This window comes from Perognathus longimembris, chromosome 3 (genome assembly GCF_023159225.1).
Source record: "Perognathus longimembris pacificus isolate PPM17 chromosome 3, ASM2315922v1, whole genome shotgun sequence".
Taxonomy (NCBI): Eukaryota; Metazoa; Chordata; class Mammalia; order Rodentia; family Heteromyidae; genus Perognathus; species Perognathus longimembris.
The window spans coordinates 60044135-60064467 of NC_063163.1; the positions used below are offsets into that span (position 1 = coordinate 60044135).

General features: G+C 42.0%; 1 protein-coding gene across 1 annotated transcript in view; it reads right to left on the reverse strand.

Moving 5' to 3' along the window:
• Positions 1–20333, reverse strand: part of Atp8a2 (ATPase phospholipid transporting 8A2) — a 412827-nt gene that overhangs the window by 33732 nt on the left and 358762 nt on the right. The window lies entirely within an intron of this gene.

A 20333-nucleotide genomic window follows, 5' to 3' on the forward strand; every position in this document is an offset into this window, starting at 1 on the left:
CTGGTAATTGGAGACAAGAGTGTCACAACTTTCCTGCCCATGCTGTGTGTGAACAGCAGTCCCCATAGCTTCACCTTCTGAGATCTGTCCCTGCAGGAGACAGTGTTCAGTAGGATTTTCTTGTTCCTGGCAGGTTGAATCTGGATGGTTTGGGAAGTCATGGAGAGAGAGGGTTTTGCAGAAGAGAACAAACTGTGGGGTGAAAGTTCAGTGTTAGGTAATTGAGAAGCTTTGAAGAAAAGCAGAGGAAAGGAGGAAAATTCTGAACAGAAATGGAAGCTGGAGAGTAGATTCCTTCAATTTTGGCTTTGAGACAAGATTAGGAGCATGAAACTGGTAGGAAGGGGATCAATTAAAGTGTTCCCTGGATTTTGTTTTCTGGAACCCTCATTCATTTGACCTCAGTGCTAGATATATTTTTTACTTGTCATGGGGCTTGAACTCAGGGACCTGGGTGCTGTCCCTAGCTTTTTTGTTCAAAGCTAGTGCTCTACCATTTGAGCCACAGTTCTACTTCTGGTTATTTGGTGGTTAATTGGAGATAAGAGTCCCACAGACTTTCGTGTCTTGTCTAGCTTTGAATCTCAATCCTTAACCTCAGCCTCCTGAGCAGCTAGGATTACAGGTGTGAGCCACCAGTATTTGGCTATAAATATGTTTTTGACTAGAAGTCACTACACAGAGTGGTGAGATTTGTAGAAGAAGGGAAGACAGGGTGGTAAGGGTGCTATTAGCCTTAGGGACCCTTACGGGGGAAGGGACTGAGAATCAGATCCTAGAGTACCACTCTAAAGCTGCCTAGAGAGAGGTGACTTCACCCTCACCCAGTTGGCACCTAAACACCAGCTCATTCTTTTGATTTCTATCTTCTTTTTCAGCCAGAGAGCCACAGGTGCTATAACTCAGGTTGCTTCTGTCTGCTAGGTCTCCATCTGAGATGTGTCCTCACGGCATGCCCTGTTCTGATCCTGAGCACCCAGCTAAGCCCAAGTGTAACTTCAGTTCTTTGCAGCTGCAACCCATCACAAAGCTCTGCTTGTGGTTCTTCCGCACACGCATGTGTGTGTGTGTGTGTGTCTGTGTGTATGTTTATGTCTGTGCATGCCTGTGTGCCAGTCCTTGGACTTGAACTCAGGTCCTAGGCACTGTCACCTGACCCACAGCTCCACTTCTGGCTTTTTACTGGTTAACTGGAGATAAGAGTCTCATGGACTTTCCTGCCTGGGCTGACTTTAAACCATGATCCTTAAGAGCTCAGCCTCCTGAGTAGCTAGGATTAGAGATATGAGCCACCAGTGCCTGTGGTTCTTAATGTTTACAATAATTAAACTAAGGTGAGCTTGAGTCAGGGTATGGCTGTCCAGGATGTGTTATGGGAAAACAAGGCAAGGAAAACATGTACTGAGATGTGTAACTCTTATTTCTTAGGTGAAAAATGGGGGTGGTTTAAAACTAGTGCTGGCTAGCTTAAAACACAATTTATACTCTCATCTATTTCAGACACAGCACATAAAGAAAGCGATGCTCAGCTGGGCACTGATGGTTCACGCCTGTAACCCTAGCTACTTGGGAGGCTGATGTCTGAGGATTGTGGTTTGGAGCCAGCCCAGGTAAGGAAGTACATGAGACCCTTCCTTCCAATTAGTCACCAGAAAAACTGAAATGGAGTTGAGGCTCAAAGTGGTAGAGTGCTAGCCTTGAGAAAAAAAGCTCAGTGGCCAGGATCTGAGTTCAAACCCCATGACAAAGAACAACAACAACAAAAAGAAGGCAATGCTCACTTTCTCTCTCCTGCAAGGGGGCAGCTGTCAGGTGGACAAGACTACACCAGCTATGACTCTTGTGGTAGAGGTGAGGTTGTATCTTAGAAAACTTATGCTTCTGGGGGTGGGGGAGGGCCACACATCTGTACAAATGGTGTGATTAGAGGCACTTCTAACAAATGTTATTTCTAGGTTGCAATCTTGGTGTTTATACAGAAAGTCTGGATGGGTGCTGTGTGGATAAAGCAAAGCTATTTGAAAACTTTTCCTGAAAAAAATATGAGGTGCCCAGTAGTCCCCAAATCCCTGATAATTCAGAATATTAGATTCAACATGAAACTATGAAATTTAGGACAGGATGCTGGGTGCCGGTAGCTCACTCCTATTATTCTAGCTATTCAGGAGGCTCAGATCTGAGGATCAAGGTTTGAAACCTGAAACCAGTCCAGGTAGGAAAGTCTGTGAAATTGTTATCTCCAATTAACCAGCAAAAAGCTGCAAGTAGGAGTATGACGTAAATGGTAAAGTGCCAGTCTTGGGCAAATAAGCTAAGAGCATTAGTAAGGGAGATTGCCTTGGCCCTGGAGTTCAAGCACCAATGCTGGTACCAAGAAAAATGGTCAGATTACCATGTCTTTATGCTATCACCTGAGCCCTGAATATGTGCACTGGGAGGCCATTTTCCCCCCCAAAAAATCTCATGGACTGACATTTTGAACCATGCCTCTACTTCCTACTTTTTGCTGCTTAATTGGAGATATGATTTTCACAGACTTTCCTGCTTGGGCTAGCTTCAGACCACAATCCTCAGATTTCAGCCTCCTGAGTAGCTAGGATTACAGGCATGAGCCACAGCACCTGGCTCCCTGAATGGGTTTTGACAAGGAATTAGGTTTAAAAAAAACCCTCATGATCTGCTTGCTGCTTTGACGGAAGGCTTACCCACTGCTACTATCATATGATGGAAAGGTTGAGTTGCATACTGCTAATGCCTAACTCATATAGCCAACGTGCTGATCATGAGTGACAAGCAGGATTGTGAATAGTGGTGATGATGGTGCAGATAGCAAGTTAACATCTGTTCTTTATACTCAGTGATCCACCACTGCCTTCTGCTTCTATTCATTGACTAAGATGAATTTCCTTTCTTTGCACCATGCCAATCACCACTTCTTATCTCCATGGGAAAACAGAAGACATGCTCTTCTGATGTTCTTTGATGATGATGATGTTAATTAAAAACTCTATCCCCAATTTGAAAAAGAGAAGTGGTAGGTGCTGATACCTCAGGCCTGTAATCCTAGCTACTCAGGAGGCTGAAATTTGAGAATCCAAGTCAACCTGAGCAGAATAGTTCCTATGACTCAATTTCCAAAATAACTAGCAAAAAGCAGGGCTGCTAGTATGGTTCAAGTGGTAGAGTGCCAGCTGAGTAAGCAAAGCAAGAATGTGCTAAGCCATAAGTTAAAGCTAAAGTATTGCCAGAGAAAGAGAGAGAGAGAGACAGAAAGACAGAGAGAGACAGAGACAGAGAGAGACAGAGACAGAGACAGAGACAAAGGGAGGAGATTGTAATTGTTCAGGAAAAATATTAATGTAGCTGCATATTGAAAGGCTGTGCCCTAACACAGGAAGAGGAGGGACATTTGGAGCACAAATTGTGCTCCAGAGCTGTAGTTGAGAAATGAGTGAGGTCTTCTTCATCCCACAGAGTTGAACTGCATAGAATAACCCCATCTGCTTATCTCATCCTTATCAAAGCATGCAAAGGGATTTAAGAGCTAGAGACCACCAGACTTTGCTACTGACAGCAGCCACAGATGAAAACAGGCAATAATCATCTCTGTGGTGTCAGAGATATCTCCAACCTGGAGAGCTGAGCTGGTCTTGTAGGTGGCCTGATAGGGACCACGCAGGAAGGCTGAGGTTCCTAGCCTCCACTTTTCTCCTTAAAATGAATAGAGAAACACTTAATTTATGAGATATAGACAAACACAAACATATCTTAAATATGAGGTGTTTCATCTCACAGAGAAGCCTATCTCAACCTGTTCTTTGGGCCTTTAGAATCCCCTTTAGCAAGGTAATAGGAGCTGGGTGTGTGTGGTGGCACACTTCTGTCATTTCAGCCCTTCAGCAGGCTGAGGTACGGAGGATCTGAATTCAAGGCTAGTTTGGGCTGCACAGTGAGACCGTCTCAAGTAACAGGAACAAAAAAATCCCAACAGGGGAAAAAGAAAGGATTATCACTGTAGTATCATAAAACTGCATGATAAACCAATAAAATACTTTCCTGGATCTTCTATCTCATCCTACAGATCCAAGAAATAGGTTATATTATAGTGAAGCCAAGAATATCTTCAGAATATACTTTGACTAATCATCTTTTCTTTTTTACTTAAACCTGGAAATGTTAAATAACTATTCCTTTCCTTCCTACCTTCACCTCCTCCCTGGCTTCTTCTTGTACTGAGGCTTGCGCCCAAGGCCTCTTGTTCTTGCTTGGCTTTCTTTTTCCCCATTCAATGCTGGTGCTCTACTACTTGAGCCACAGCTCTATTTCTAGTTTTTTTGTTTGCTTTTTGCTGGTTAATTGGAGATAAGTGTCCCAGGAATTTGTCTACCCAGGATGGCTTTGAATCTTGATCTTCAGATCTCAGCCTCCTGAGTAGCTAGGATTACAGGTGTGAGCCACCAATGCCTTTGGACAGTTAATGACATGGGAGACCCAGATCCTCTGGGCCTGTGTTCTCTCTCTTCTACTGTTGAGAGGCATTCTTTTCATGGGCAGGTTCAATGAGAATAGCATTCATAGTCAGGAATACATACCTGGGATTGGAAATAGTTTAAATATTAGGTGACCCATAGGGCCACCAAGGGCCTTCATCAACTGTGGAAGGAGGAGATGGGCATGCAGGGCTAGACATGGAAAGGCCCCAAACTGACCACCATTATATTATGTCCTTTCTGAGATGCAGGCTGCTCTTGGTCACTGTTGTGAATCATGAATTTCTTAGTCTCCGTGGCTGAGCTTAGAGCTCAGAGCTCCAATGGTTCTGCAATTCTTGTACAGGCCAGTTAACCCCAAAGTGCCTCACTTTCCCTCCCTGAAATCAAGATAGCACTATGGCTACATCCCAGGTCATCACATCATATCTACTATCTGGTTAGGTGTTCATAACTCTTCAGGCATTCCATTTCATCAGACCCCCAAGAAGTCCTGGGGCTCAACCTTAAAAATGAAAGCCATGCTGCTTCTTTCCCTCTGATACTACCTTGTTCTCCCTCCCTCCCAAACATCTGCATGAAGCCTTGTGCTAATCTTGAGGGCAGGCTGCCTGTAAAATGACTTAGCTGGAGCAAATGAGCTCAGTAGCTGGCGCATGGTACCAGGCGTCTGAGGCCCTGCCAGCTGGCCACCGTCCACCCCTCAGCAGCCTGCTCAGAACAGAACAATCCGTAGATCCCCTTCAGGAGACATTTTCTCCAATGTTTTCTTTAGATCTGACAACTGCAACTGAAATTTAGCAGCAGCTCGGGCTCCCTTGGGGTCTCTTCTGCAAATTCTCTGTCTCTGCCTCTCTCTCTCTCTCTCTCTCTCTCTCTCTCTCTCTCTCTCTCTCTCTCTCTCTTTCTGCCTCTGATTTTTTTCTCTACCTCTGTCTCTGCTTCTCTCTCAATTGCTCTTTTTACTACTCCTTTCACACCAAAGTTTATGTTTCTTTTTTGTTTGTTTGATTTTTTTTTTGTTTTTATGCTAGTACTGTGGCTTGAATTTAGGGCCTTGCCCTCCCTCACAGCTTTTTACCTCAAAGCTAGTGCTCTACCACAGAATCACAGCTCCACTTCTGGCTATTTATTTATTTACTTATTTACTTATTTATTAGCTAAGAGTCTCATAGACTTTTCTGCCTGAGCTGGCTTTGAACTGTAATTCTCAGATCTCAGCTTCCTGAGTAACTAGGATTACAGGCGTGAGCCACCAGCTCCTGACTGGAGCTACATTTTAAAAGTAAAGGGAATTATAGAGATGAGAGTGGGACAGAGATGGAAAGAATAGGAGTGTGCGTATATAAATATGGGTGAAAGGCCAGAGGGAGTTTGCAGTATGTGGCCCAATGACAGAGATCAGAGGAAGAAAAAAAAAATGCTCAGAGTTGAGCACAAGAAGATTGGTGAAGGGTAGCCCCAGTGTAAGGGAAAGGGGGTGAGTGGACATTGGTAGCCAAGTCCAAAGAAGCAGCTATGAATTTCAAGGGCGTGTGTGTGTGTGTGTGTGTGCGTGTGTGTTGCACCTGGACCTTGAACTCAGGGCCTGGGCACTGTCCCTGAGCTTTTATGCTCAAGGCTAGTGTCATATCACAAGTCCACGTCCCAGCTTTTTTTTTTTTTTTAATGTTTTTAATGATTAGTTGGAGATAAGAATCTCATGGACTTTCCTGCTCAGGATGTCTTGCAATTGCACCCCTCAGATCTCAGCTTCCTGAGTAGCTAGGATTACAGGTGTGAGCCACCAGTGTTTAACTTCAGGCTCCATTTTTTTTTTTTTTTTGCCAGTCCTGGGGCTTGAACTCAGGGTGTGAGCATTATCCCTGGCTTCTTTTATTTATTTATTTATTTTATCAAGGCTAGCACTCTGCCACTTGAGCACAGTGCTACTTCCAGCTTTTTCTGTGTATATGGTGCTAAGATATCAAACCCAGGGCCTCGTGCATGCTAGGAAAACCTCTACTACTAAACCACATTCCCAGCCTTTGTTTTGTTTTTGTCAGTTGTGGGGCTTCAATTCAGGACCTGTCCATGAGCTTTTTTTATTTTTATTTTTTTTTGCCAGTCCTGGGGCTTGAACTCAGAGTCTGAGCACTGTCCCTGGCTCAAGGCTAGCACTCTACCACTAGAGCCACAGCACCACTTCTGGCTTTTTCTATATATGTGGTACTGAGGAATCAAACCCAGGGCTTCATGTATGTGAGGCAAGTATTCTACCATATTCCCAGCCACTCTTGAGCTCTTTTTTGATCAAGGCTGGTGCTCCACCACTTAGAGCTACAGCTCCACTACCAGTTTTCAAGTAGCAAATTAAGACAAGTGTCTCATGGGTACTTTTCTGCCCACTGGCTTCAAACCAGGATGCTTAGCTTTCTGCCTCCTGAGTAGCTAGGATTACAGGAATGAGCCCTGGCGCCCAGCTATGGGCCAGTTTTTAGCTCAGAGAACAGCCCCTGTCCTGGTTCTGGACAGAAATCTGTGGATTTCTACATCCTGGCCTATGTCTAAAGTTAAGATACTTGTTGGAACATACATTGTAGATGTTGACTAAATAATGTTACCTACAAAGTATCAGTATCTAGAACTGGAAGAGATTTCTAGGTGTTGAGGGAGCTGTTGAGGATGTCAGCGCCAAGTGGTTTCCATTGGTAAGAAGAAGGCACAATCATCTGCTTAGACCAAACAACAAACAAACCACAAACACAATTGCTTGGGAAACAGGAAGTGACACAAACAAGACCATGACAGGATGATTGTGTTCAGGATCTAAATTCTTTGACTTTCCATGAAAATTCTAAACAGTCCCCCACACAATTAAGCAATCAAATTGGTAGGGAGTAATAAGCAACCAAAAAGGGCACGAGAAGCAAGGACAAGAATTAATCATGGCACTCAAGTGACTGACTTCAGAGGCCACTGGACAAAGAAGATGAAGACTGAGAGAAGTGATGAGAGGGTGTTTACAAGCTGTAAGGTAGAATGATGGATGATGACAATGATGAGAAGCTTAGTCTCAGTGGGACCAAGAGCCTGAAGAAATGCAAGGACAGGAGCTGCTGTGAGCTGAGAGGAAAATCAGCTGCAAGATCCTAGAGAGGACAGATTTCAAAGATCAGGTTGGGAAGGGGGCCTTGCAGAGAAGGGATTTCCTAGGAGTTGAGGAGAGCCAGGGATTATGAAGACCTGAAATAGAAGAGTTCATCACATAGGTTGAAAAGTTCCCAGTGATATGGCAACTGTCTGGAAGGAGAATGAGAAAGCAGTGCAAAGCTCTGATAAGGCACTGAGAGACCTTAGATACTAGAAAAGAAAAGTTGTGAATAGCAATTTAGGAAGAAATCTATGGGCTTCAGGGCTGAAATGTGGCTTAGTGGTAGAGTGCTTGCCTAGCATGCATGAAGCCCTGGGTTCGATTCCTCCAGAACCACATAAACAAAAAATAAATGAAAGAAACCTATGGGATCCTACATTCTGGTCCTGTCTGAAATAAGAGATATGCTAGAACACAGACTCTAGATGTTGACTAAACAATGCTGCTAAAAATGTTTTTATTTTTTTCAAGATGAAGAAACAACAAGATTAGTGGCTTGGATAATTTAAAAGAGAGACATTCTAGACTACTAAGAGAAAGGGTTTTACAGAGAGGAAAAAATTGCATTGGAGGGACCCAAAATAGGCCAGACGATCCATTAGTAAAAGATGGAAGCAAAGGAAACCAGAAATCAGGAGTGATTTGTCTGTGGAGCGTGTTAAAGATGCTCTCACCATTAGTACTCAAGACTTCTCTGCAATCATCCAGAAATGTAGAGATTTTCCCAGCTCCATGAACAATCCGACTTTGGATCAAAGTTTGTCTCCCTGTGCTCATTGTTTCAAGTTGTAAGAACAGCTTGGCATCAGAAGCTGCTAGGAGACCTGACATGGGAGCAGGCAATCCAGTCCTGTCCTGTTTATACTTTTGCTCCTGTTACAACCATAATTCAGGTGAAACATACAAGCATGTATGTTTAGGCGTGAAAGTTAACACCCCAGATTGTAATATGAAATACTATGTGCAGAATGGGACTAATTTACAGTTACTGTGGGATCCATAACTTTGCAATTTCCTGGCTTTGGTCTGTGGAGTTTTTCAGACTCAAAATATTATTAACTTTTTCTTTAAACCAGCTATCTGTCTTCTGGGTAATATTCCCCATTGAATTCCCTTGCATATTTCTAAGCAGAATATCATGTTGTAAAAGTTTGTTCACTTCCTCTGATCTCTCTCAGTCCATCTGTATATTTTACATCTAAACCTCCTGGGGCTTCACCTTTTTTGGCTCAGTAAATTTAATTAATGTACTTTTGACTTTCTTTACCAGGTCATTCTTGAAAATATACATAAAACAGATCCACTTTTTTTTCCCTCCATCAAACCCTAATGGAAATGCCTTAGATACATTTTTCCTTTACAATCTACTCCAATTTATCGTTTCCATATATCTTCCCTCATTTCAAAAAAAAATTTTTTATACTAAGGCTTGAACTCAGGGGCTGAACACTCTTTCTGAGTTTTTTTGTTTGTTTTATTCAAGACTGGTGCTCTGCCACTTGAGCCACATCTCTACTTCTGGCTTTTTAGTAGTCAATTGGAGATGAGTCTTTTAGACTTTCCTATCTAGGTTTTCTTGGAGCCTAGATCCTCTGATCTCAGCCTTCTGAGTAGCTAGACCATTTAAAAACTTTTAGATATTAAGAAGCATGAAAAGTTTTTGTTTGTTTGTTTGTTTTTGGCCAGTCCTGGGGCTTGGACTCAGGGCCTGAGCACTGTCCCTGGCTTCTTTTTGCTCAAGGCTAGCACTCTGCCACATGAGCCACAGCGCCACTTCTGGCCATTTTCTGTATATGTGGTGCTGGGGAATCGAACCCATGGCCTCATGTATATGAGGCAGGCACTCTTGCCACTAGGCCATATCCCCAGCCCCAGGCATGAAAAGTTTTGAGTGATTCTTCTGTACAAAGCCTTCTGTTTATGGCATCTCATTTTAAAATTGGGTTAGTATGTCAATAATACTCAACATTGTATATTCTTCAAAAATCATGTGTATTTTTCTTATATCTTTGTTTCCCTTTGAGATGTGTGTGTGTGTGTGTGTCTGTGTGTCTGTGTGTGTGAGAGAGCAAGAGAGCTTTTACAGACCCCTCTTTTATCACTTTTGGAACACTGAAGATGTTTTCAGAGAACATGAAACAAAATATAATCATTAGTATTTTCCTGCAATTTTTCAAACACAAAACCCCTGAGGTTATTTTGAGTTGTTGCTCAGAAAGACAAAGAAATAAAACTCTTAGCTGGTTAAGGAATGAATCCTACTAATGCACTTGAGAGTTTGATTTGTAGAATATTTATTGAAAAGATATAGGGGCTGGGGATATGGCCTAGTGGCAAGAGAGCTTGCCTCATATACATGAGGCCCTGGGTTCGATTCCCCAGCACCACATATACAGAAAACTGCCAGAAGTGGCGCTGTGGCTCAAGTGGCAGAGTGCTAGCCTTGAGCAAAAAGAAGCCAGGGATCTGAGTCCAAGCCCCAGGACTGGCCAAAAAAAAAAGAAAAGATACAGGGTTTTGTGAGTGTGTGTGTGTGCACATGCCTTCATGCACCCACTCTGGGGTTTGAAGTCAGGCTTTATGTTCTCACCTGGATTTTTTGTTCAAGGGTGGGGACCTCTTGAGCCACACCTTCACTTTTGGCTTTTTTTTTTCTGGTTAAGAGTCACAGATTTTTCTGTCTGTGCTGACTTCAAACCAGAATACTCATATCTCAACCTCCTGAGTATCTAGGATTACAGGCATGAACTACTGGTGCTGAGTTGGTTTGTTTTTCTCATAGCTTTACTTGCTTATTTGCTATGACATTTTGCCATTTATAGATGATTTTATGACTCTGTGAGCCCTTCTCATTTAAAAACATTTTTAATTAACTAGTATCAGTGACTTTGTTCTCCTGATGAACAAATTGATTTTTCCTTAGCAGAAACATTTCTATATTTGCCCTATGGGAAAAGCTATATATATATATTATATTCTTGGAAAAATAGTCACCCCACATCAAATCCACTCTAGGGCAGTGGAACATACATCTTTGTCATTTTTCCTACTGAAATAGTCCCTGTGCTATAAATAAATCGGCAGTGGGACCAATGGATAGACAAGCCTGAAAAAGAGAGGTTTTGTGAATTCAGTACCTCCTGGAATCCTTATTTAAATACTTGGTCTTATTTCTAAATTTGTTTTAGATGACTATGACCAGGCAAGAAAATTCTCATCATCTCAACTCTTTCTCTGTGATTCTTTAAGTGATTGTTACCTATCAGCAATTATTGAACTATATTAACCAATATATTTGCTATGGGAAGCATAAAACTTAGCTTTACTAAGTTGACAGAATGGGGTACTTAGCTGACAGAATGGGATATAGTTGTCGGGTCTTGAGATATTGCTTAGTGGTTAGAATTCTTGCTTATTAGCATGTGCAAGGCCCAGGATTTGAGCCACAACACACACACACACACACACACACACACACACACACACACACACACACAGAGGACTACTTGGAAACACTAAGAAAATAGGAAGCTATCTCTGGCCAACTCCCCAATGAACACTCCTACGTTGTGCAGGTGAGTCACTGAGCAGACACACAACTACTCCAACCTCCATTGTTCTAGACTGCAGACTCCTGCTGTTGTCTTGGGTAGTGGGACAGAAGTTTACAGGCAGACAAAACCACCACTAGAATAGTTAGACAAAGAGACTCCAGGTTAACACACTGTTGGTGGGAATGCAAATCCGTGCAACTACTATGGAAATTAGTATGGAAATTCCTCCAAAAACCTAAATACAGAACAACTCTATAATCCAGCAATACCACTCCTGGGCATTTAGCCCAAAGACTGCAAGACAGGATATACAGTAAAGATACTTGTGTACCATGTAGCAATATTCACAACAGGCAAGTTATGGAAATTTCCTGCATACCCTACAACAGACAAATGGATCAAGAAAATGTGGCACAGACATACAATGGGATTTTCTTCAGCCACCAAGGAGAACAAAATAATGTCATTTGCAGGGAAATCAGTAGATCTGGAAAATATCATACTGAATTAAGTAGTCAAGACCAAAATGACAAAGATACATGTCTTCTCTCATATGTAGATCTTAGAAGCAAAATAAAACTTCCCACGTAAACACTCACAGGGGCACATATATAACTTGACTAAAGATGCTATGTGCAAAAGTGAAAGTCCTTGGAGTAAACACTTCAAACAATTAATGGATAGTTTAACAAAATGAATATCAGGAAGCTGATATGTTTTGAATGACATGATAATGAGAAGGGGATGATTAATGGAAAAGGGAATGGACAAATGCAGTCTCTGTGTGTGTGTGTGTGTGTGTGTGTGTGTGTGTGTGTGTGTGTGTATGAACTGGGAAATTTAATGTGACTGGGGAGGAAGAAGTGGGGAAGGGGAGGAAGAATGATGGAAGGGGTGACTGACACACATAAATGGACACATTAAATTGCAACTCCATTTACAACCATTTGTGGATGAAAATCAGAAAGAGACACTCCTGGTCAATGAGGACCATGTGACAAGTTGGGGAATTTGTTCAGAGGAGCAGGAAGGCTCTCTGCTTTCAATGCTCTACAGACTGTCCATGGAATCAGGAGAGAGTTTTACTGAGATGCTTACAAACTAAGATCATCTAATTTATAGATTGACACTCAAGTGAAAATTTGTGGGCCTGGAAATTTTTTTCCCTTTTCTTCATCTTAGCTTGACTTGAATATGATACTTTACTATTTTCTCTCAATTAGAGAATCTCAACAAGATCACACTAAAGCTATCAGCACAACTATTGCAGCACAATTTACCATCACTAAAATATGGAACCAACCCAGATGTCCCTCAGTAGATGAATGGATCAAGAAAATCTGGTACATATACACAATGGAATTCCATGCATCTATCTATTAGAAGGAATGACTTAGTCCCATTCATGAGGAAATGGAAAGAGTTGGAAAAAAAATCATACTAAGTGAAGTGAGGCAGACCCAAAGAAACAAACTCCATGGTTTCATTCATTGGAAACAATAAGTACTTGTCTAGGATAGTCCTAGCAGAGGAGCACAATAGCTCAATAGCAATGTACATATGACCATATAAGATGATCCTAAGCAAAACGAACTACAAGATTTGGAAATAAATGGTTTATTTTTGTTATTTCCAATGTACCCTATGAAACTATGCCTTTTTCTTTTGTCTTTCTTCCCCATGGTTTTATCCCTGATGTCACTGTAATTGACTTTGGTACACTAGGTATTGTATGTACGTTTATTGGAACTAGGGAAGGGGGACACCAAAATGGAGAGACAGGGTAAAAGGTGAACCAATGTAACAGCAATACTTACAAGACAATATGCTGTAAACCAACAGTGCAGGTAGGGGGAGGGTGGAGAGGGAATGGGAGGGAGGAAGGTGGGGAAAAAATGAAGGAGCAGGTTAAAAGTTTGATAAGAAATGTACTCACTGCCTTATGTATGTAACTGTAACCCCTCTGTACATTACTTTGACAAAAAAAAATCAGAGGAAAAAAAAGAACTTTAGGAGAATGTTAGATTTGCAGGTCCACTGAGGTTTATTTCCTCGAGCTCTTCATTGTAGGTTCAGCAGGGCCAGTTTGTGTCTCTACAATGAATTTCTTCTGCAGATGTTGGGGGCCCATGGCTTCCTCTAAATCCTTTCCTTATAATCCCCAACATCTGTTCTATGTCCAGTACTGACCAGCATGGGAATCAGCCATGGCTGGCTCTTAGATGAGCAAATGCGCCTGCTCACAGGGCATCAGCTGGGCCTGTGTTTTCAGCTGAACATGCCTGACATAACATGGCTCCAGCGTAAACCATTTATGACACAGAGGAAACACCTGCTTAGAACTCACCCCGACTAAATGTGAAATGAACTTTTTTTTTTTTTGTAACAGTTCAGATTCCAGAACTCTGGGTATTTGCAGGCATTGGGAATGCCAAATTTCAAGGGCTGATGTTAATTTGTACTACTCCCTGTCTTTGGATTGGGCACCACCAATTGGAAGCTGGGTTGAGTCTTATATATTTTGGTGATGGAGAATTTTACAGTATCCACTGCTTTGACTGCTACTAAATGTCCCATTACTTTACTGGGATTCAAGCCTAATACTTGTTAATGGGTTTACTAGAAACATGGAAGGGGAAACTTTTCTACAGAGGCTAACTATGCATGTAATTTCTATGTGGTCTACTTTGTTAGGGGTATAAAATCTGAAAAGGAAGTTGAGGCCCAGGTCATAGCAATTGGTAAAAACACACTAAGTAATTTTGTTTGGGTTCTCAAGTCAGAATCAGGTAAAGCTTCCTTCTTGGGTGGCTTTCCAGCAGTTAGGTATTAAGTTTAGCCTCTGCCCATGACACTATTTTGAGATGGTTGGTTAGAAGTATCCACTCTCTGACAGACCTGCAGTGTTCTATAATCAAGCCAGATACCTGAGCCCTCAAGAGCCCTAGGATCCCGGCAATAAATTCCCCTGGCAATCTCATCTGATCTTCAGGACAAGAGTCACAGGATGTAATAATTTGGCAGACAGACTTTATAAAGCAATGTTTGTCATTGAAGCTGCTTGTTGGATAAGCCCCATGGCAAGCAAAGATTCCCCACCAACTTAGCTTGTATGTGGGTCTGTTCCAGGATCTCTGAGCTACCTTAGACTGGGCTTCTGTGTAGCATTTTAGTGGGGTCACCCACACCTTTGAGAAAGTAAATGCACAACTCTCCCTCCCATTCTACTGACTGCAGCTGGCAGGAAAGGCCTACATCCATTTACTGAGCACACATCTGAGCCAGGCATCCAACATGACTTTAAAAAACAAAACAAAACAGAATGAACATGGTAAATGCTATACGGTTGTACAATTTCTACCACTCTGATCCTGGGTTTTGCAGATGACATCATAAGACACAAAGAATTTAGGTGACATGTCTACACTCAAGTAGACAAGAAAAGCATTCCACATGAGCATTATTTATTTATCTTTTGTGTGTGTGTGCTGGTACTAGGGCTTGAACTCAGGGTGAGGACATTCTCCCTTAGCTTTTTCACTCAAGACTAGAGTTCTACCACTTGAACCATACCTCTACTTTCAGATTTTTGACGATTATTAGAAATAAGAATCTTGAGCTTTTCTGTTCTGGCTGGCTTCCAACTGTGATCCTCAGATCTCAGCCTCCTCAGTAGCTAGGATTACAAGTGTGAGCCACTGGTGCCAGGCTATGAGACTTGTGTTTTCAACCACTGTGCCATCTGCTTGTCAGGTAATCTGTGCCACATTACAGCCAAGACTGTTAGTAAAGAGCAGGAAGGAAATCTCAGACTATTGACTGCTAAGTCAGGCAGAGAAACTGGGATGGGAAACTGAGCTGTCCTTGTCACAGAATCTGGTATCAGCAGAAGGAGAACCTGAAGAAACAGAAGTGGAGAATAAAAGTCCACACACAGCTCACAGTTGTATCCTGGGAATAGGAAATCTAAATCAGAATATGCAATGTGAAATAGGGGGACCATTAACTGTGGTTCCTTTTAGGTCTAAACCCCATGACTGACTTCAGTAAGCTCCGAGCAATCAAAACACCCAAGACAAATCCCATAAGCATACCTAATTAAATAAACCAGATTCTGTTTGCTTGGGGTTTTGAAGCATCAAAACAGTTCCTTTATATGCTTACTTTGGCTCCCCTGCAGTTTTAATTAAAGCCTCCAAAGGCTCACAAGCATATTAAAATGAGGTGGAAAGAAAACCTGTAGCCTTTGACGCCAAGGACCTCAAGGTGCAAATATTCTGGTTTGATCCTTCACTTGAACAGGCCCAGTTGATGCCCTGTCAATCCAAAGGGAAAATTTTCTGTTTATTTTCCTTTGCAGGGAGGGGACAGTAATTACCCAAGTGATGAAAAGATTTCTTTTTTGTGGGAAGTTGCAACAAAACACAGGGACTCCTCCCACAGAATGCTCCCTGGCATTCTGCTTACATCAATTCTAAAAGCTTGGAGTCAGTGTGTGTTTCCATGGACCACACCAGAAGACTATGCCTTTTCACTCCTTACTGACATCTACATTCAGTACAATATCTGCTGGGCCAACAGAACCAATTTACTTTAGTACAACTGTTTCCTGCTGTAGGAGGGTACTCAAGTCATGTCTGGACCACTCTTATGGGAAGGTAATTATAGGCCTGAAATCTTAACTCCCTAACTCCACCCTTTCTCCAGATGCCACTCTGGACTCTGTGTGTGTGTGTGTGTGTGTGTGTGTGTGTGTGTGTGTGTGTGTGCCAGTACTGGAGCTTGTTTGGCTCAAGGTTAGTGCTTTACCACTTGAGCCACAGATTCATGCACAGTTTTTTGCTTTGTTTTGTTTTTGGGGGCTAATTGGAGATAGGACTTTGATAAAGTTTCCTACATGAATGGTTTTGAACCATGATCCTTTCATCTCAGCCTCCTGAGTAGCTAGGGTTACAGGTGTGACATATCAGTGCCTGGCAACTTGAAGTAATTTTAAACTAATTACCATTCAGATTCTACAACTATCTAATAGAGTAGACTTAAGTTTAGCCAGTTATTGTAGGAAGGTTAAAACAATAATACTTTTTGGTTTTGTGTTAATACAGGGGGAGGGGTTGAAATCAGGGTTCACACTCTTGCTTAGCTTTTTCAACCAAAGCTAGCACTTTACTACTTGAGCTACAGCTCCACATCTGGCTTTTGGTGGTTAATTGGAGATAAGACTGTCACAGAATTTACTCTCCAGGCTGGCTTTGAGCCAAGATCCTCATAGCTCACCCTCCTAAATAACTAAGATTATAGGTGTGAGCATGAAATAACAATTTTTAACATCAGGACTTAAAAAATAAAAATTATTGTTTTTATTTTACTGAAAAGGTTGGCTTTCAAAATTATGTAAAGCTCTCATACAAATAGATAGCTCTTAAAATATTTAAAGCACTGGTTGAAATTAATTTAGCAGGGGTGGACTATATAGAAGCATGAAAAATGAGGACAGAGGACTGGGAAAATTTCTAGTGATACTTATTTAACATAGAAATTAACTGAATAAATGATCTTATATGTTCTTCAATGACAGAAATAATAGAAATAAACTGAAAGGATACTAGAATCAGTTATCCCAAAGAATTTTTTTGGGGGGAGGATGCCAGTCTTGGGGCTTGAACTCAGGGCTTGCGCCTTGCCCCTGAGCTTCTTTGCTCAAGGCTAGCATCTACTACTTTAGCCACAGCTCCACTTTCAGCTTTTTTCATAGTTAATTGGACTTTCCTGCCTGGGACGACTTTGAACCATGATCCTCAGATCCAAGCCTTCTGAGTTGCTAGGATTACAAGCCTGAACCACTGGCGCCCTGTGAGACTCATGCATGTCAGATGACTCTTTCCTTCCCCTCCCAGCAGCCCCCAGACCATAGGCATGTGCTCTGGGGAGCCCATAAGTGGGTACAGAGGGCCCTCCTTTGACCCGTTTCCCATTGATGGGGACAAAGTGGATGTCTAAAGACCTTACTCTGGGGTTTAAACCCCTAACATTTCCATTCAGAGGAAAAAATCTAGGATGTTTATTTTTTAACCCTCATGAATATTAAAAAGCATTGTAATGGAAACCAAAATCTAGGAAAAATGAATGGAGTTGTACCCAGTGTGGGTGTTCTGCTTTCAAAGCTGTCTCTATGTAAAATGTTTGAAGCAAAAGAAGATAAATGGTATAAACATAAAGTTAAGTCAAGCATAGTTTTGGAGAGGAGAAATCACACACGGTCCCATCCAGGCTTTCCCCTACCCCAGGGAGGAAAAGAGACCAGCACTGATTTCCCTCCCCTCCCCTCCCCTCCCCTCTCCTTCCTCTCTTTCTTTCTCTTTCCCTCCCTCCCTCCCTCCTTCCTTTTCTTTCTTTCTCTCTCTCTCTCTCTCTCTCTCTCTCTCTCTCTCTCTCTCTCTCTCTCTCTCTCTCTCTCTCTGTGGTTATTTGGAGTTAAGAGTCTCACAAACTTTCCTGCTTGGACTGGCTTCCAACCATGATCCTCAGATCTTAGCCTCCTGAGAATCTAGGATTACAGGCATGAGCCACCAGTGCCCTGCATAGCATTGATATTTGACAATGAGCACACTAATGAAAATTTAATATTTCTATTCTTTCTTTTTAAAGTTCAGATTTGTTTGGTCTAGGGAGAGCAAGAATATATGAGGATTTACATATCTTTAATGTAACATGAAGAACTAATAACCAATGAGTAGCTTAGTTCATTTATGAATATTCAAACTTTTAAAATCTCTGGGTACCAAGACATGTATTTCTCAACATTGCAACATGTTCTGTAATTTCTTTCCAAATTTCATTAGCCCCCAAATGGACCTACATTTGAAGAGACTAAACTGACATTATGAAAAAAAAAAAGGTTCAGAATGCTAATGTAGATGGCCATCAGGCTATTTCATATTTGGAGATATTCTGAGCTGCTCAAAAGTCCAATCTGATTTATGTTTATTTTTTGGTACGAGGATTTAAACTAAGGACCTTATACTTGTTAGGCAGATACTCTGCTACTTGATCACAACCCCAGCTCTTTTGTACTTGAGTTATTTTGGGGATAGCATCTTGGTTCTTTGCCTGGGGTCTGTCTTGGATGGAGATCCTCCTACCTCTGCCTCTAGCATTGCTGGATTTACAGGCATAGACTACCACAACTAGCTTAGTAGTTGAGGTGGGGTCTCTATAACTTTTTGTCCAGGTTGGCTTCAAATCATGATCTATACAATATCTGCCTCCCAAGCAGATAGGATTATGAGCATTGTGGGATTATATACGTAGCCTTGATGTGTGTGTGTGTGTGTGTGTGTGTGTGTGTGTGTGTGTGTGTGTGAGTCCTGGGGTTTAAACTCAAGGCCTGGGTGCTGTCCCTGAGCTTATTTTGCTCAAAGCCAGCACTCTACCACTTAAACTACAGATACATTTCTGGCTTTTTGGTGGTTAATTGGAGATTAGAGTCTATTGCCAGGCTGGCTTTGAACTGTAGTCTCAGCTGGGATTGAAAGTGTGAGCCACTTGGTGTCTGGTTTTGATTTGCTTTTTGAGAGTGAAAAAACAAACACTCCTGAAATTTAAAAAAAAATCATTAACTTTTGTTCAAGAAAGGTAATAAAATCCCAGGTGAGTATCCTTCTTCCAAATGCTTAGGAACAGAACTATATCTGATTTCAGGTCCCCATCCCTCCACCCCCACCATGCTGCAGATTATAAAATATGTGCATAGATTTTTTTCCCCTCCAGATTGTAAAGTATGTTCATAACTTTTTTTTTTTTTACAGATTCAAACACTTATAAAATGTCTTACATATCACGTTTTAGCTTTTCAGACTAGGGATGTCCAATCAGACTTTTAATTTATTTCCTGATGCAGAGGATTAAAGCCAGGGCCTCCCTGTATAAGCACACACTCTACCACTAGGCTATACCCATAGTCCTTATGTTTTCTTTATTAAATGCTTTTATTCCTAAGTTATGAGTAACCCGGGAGCAATGATAGGGCTGTGTGCTTTTCAAGCACATGGACCAGCCATGCACTGGGGGAGAGAAGCCAATACCGAGCTGGCATTTGTGTCCCTGAATCAGAGCAGATTGTGACAGGACCACAGAAAAGAAGGGCCTGGAATGGAGAGTAGGCAGGAGGAAAAGGAAGCACAAAATGATCTCCCAGGGGAGAGAGGGGAAGAAAGAGAGAGCAGCTCTGAAAAGTTCTGGGAAAGTGAATTGCTTACTGTTGCTATGGTCTCCCCTTGGCTCTCTTAGAAATTACTATCACATCATTTGCACATTATCCATTCATTCATTCTTCCAAACACTTCTGGGACTCAACTAAATATTCATGATACTACCTCTGTAATAATTTAAAATGTAACTTATTTATGACTGGTAAACACACACACACACACACACACACACACACACACACACACACACTGTGTCTTCAACTCAAGGCCTGGCTAGCTGGAGATAAGGGGTCTCATGGGCTTTACTGCCCAGGCCAGCTTCATACAGCCATCTTTAGATCTCAGCCTTCTGAGTAGCTAGGATTATAGGCATGAGCTACAGGTGCCTAGCTGTGTCCTTGAGCACCAAGGCTGGACTTCTGTGGCTAGAGGCCACATTCAGCCTTTTTGTCCCATTTTCTGAGGACTACTGACTTGCAGTAGGCAAAAAATGAATTTTACTAAAAGACCTTAGAAAGGTCTAAATGATCTGGCAAGTACATCGCTGCTGCCCTTGGCAGGGCTATGCTAGTGGATCTGTGTCCAGGAAAACCTTACCATTACGGTTCAGCCAAAAAGAACCACCAAACCTTCTCTGATGGGAGGAGGAATGCTATTTTTCACTCTAGGTTGCTACTAAGAAGTGTTTCTAGGGCAGTTTGCGTGCGCGTGTGTGTGTGTGTGTGTGTGTTTGTGTGTGTTTGGTACTAGGCTTGAACTCATGGCCTCCACACTGTCTCTAAGTGTTTTTGTTCAAGGCTGGTACTTTACCACTTGAGCCACACTTCCACTACCAGCTTTTTGGTGGCTAATTGGAGCTAAGAATCTCACAGTTCTTTCCCAAGCTGGCTTCAAACAATGGCCCTCGGATCTGAGCCTCCTGAGAACTGAGATTCCAGGCACTAGC